Source organism: Penaeus monodon, chromosome 19 (genome assembly GCF_015228065.2).
Source record: "Penaeus monodon isolate SGIC_2016 chromosome 19, NSTDA_Pmon_1, whole genome shotgun sequence".
Lineage (NCBI taxonomy): Eukaryota > Metazoa > Arthropoda > Malacostraca > Decapoda > Penaeidae > Penaeus > Penaeus monodon.
In genome coordinates, this window is record NC_051404.1 from 15,726,187 (window position 1) to 15,726,912 (window position 726).

Consider the following 726-nt stretch of genomic DNA (forward strand, 5'->3'; position numbering starts at 1 on the left):
AAAAAATGCACACAACACAACCCCAAAAAGCCACACACACAAAAACATCACACAACAAAACCCACACCAACCCACACAACAATCCACACCCCAAAACCCCCACACCAAACAAAAACGACCCCACACACAACCCAAAACCCCCCAAAACCCAACCAAAAACCACACACACAACCCCCCCCCACACACACAACAAAACCCACACACGAAAAACACCACACACCCCCAAAAACGTAAACACAAAACGCCAAAACAAAAACGCACCCCCCAAAACAAGCAAAAAACACAAAACCCACACACAAAATAAAACCCCACAAAAACACAAACACCACCCACACACCACACACAACACAAAAACCACACACACACCACAGAACACACAAGCACACACATTACACACACACCACAAAAACCCCACCCCAAACCCCAAAAAAACACAACACACCACACACACCCATACAACACACACACCATGCACACACACACACAATGCAAAACACCCCCAAAAACCCCCCCCCATATGGGAAAAAACACCCCCACACATATTTCACACACACACAACCCCATATGCAACCCACACACACACAAAATTTCCCCACCCTATTAAAGGCCCCCACACACACACAGCCCCACACACACATTTTCACAACACACACCCACACACACACCACCACAAAACCCCCCACCACATAAAACCCCAAAACACACCATACCTTTGGGGTTTTTTGG

General features: G+C 47.2%; 1 protein-coding gene across 1 annotated transcript in view; it reads left to right on the forward strand.

The window, feature by feature from the left end:
- The window catches only part of LOC119585086 (tyrosine-protein phosphatase non-receptor type 2-like), a gene marked incomplete in the record, with an annotated part of 74,581 nt that overhangs the window by 49,074 nt on the left and 24,781 nt on the right, over nt 1-726 (forward strand).